The sequence below is a fragment of the Branchiostoma floridae genome, chromosome 13 (assembly GCF_000003815.2).
Source record: "Branchiostoma floridae strain S238N-H82 chromosome 13, Bfl_VNyyK, whole genome shotgun sequence".
Classification (NCBI taxonomy): domain Eukaryota; kingdom Metazoa; phylum Chordata; class Leptocardii; order Amphioxiformes; family Branchiostomatidae; genus Branchiostoma; species Branchiostoma floridae.
In genome coordinates this window covers 684,595-684,937 of record NC_049991.1, presented here as the reverse complement: position 1 = coordinate 684,937, position 343 = coordinate 684,595, and the positions used below count along the sequence as shown (strand labels likewise).

General features: G+C 36.7%; 1 protein-coding gene across 1 annotated transcript in view; it reads left to right on the top strand.

The window, feature by feature from the left end:
- Positions 1-343, top strand: part of LOC118429134 (isatin hydrolase-like) — a 14,684-nt gene that overhangs the window by 11,621 nt on the left and 2,720 nt on the right. The gene's annotated exons all lie outside the window — the stretch shown is intronic.

Below are 343 nucleotides of genomic sequence, written 5' to 3'. Positions count from 1 at the left end.
GTTTGCTATATACAGTTCTTATTGCGCTATCTGCAAGTGTGTCATTCAAATTGACACAGTTTGTCTTCTGATCACGTTACACTTCGCTATGAGTTAGCTATATACATTTCTTATTGCGCTACCTGTAAGTGTGTCATTCAAATTGACACAGTTTGTCTCCTGAACACTTTTTCCGCTATTAGTTTGCTATATACAGTTCTTATTGCGCTATCTGCAAGTGTGTCATTCAAATTGACACAGTTTGTCTCCTGAACACTTTTTCCGCTATTAGTTTGCTATATACATTTCTTATTGCGCTACCTGTAAGTGTGTCATTCAAATTGACACAGTTTGTCTTCTGAAC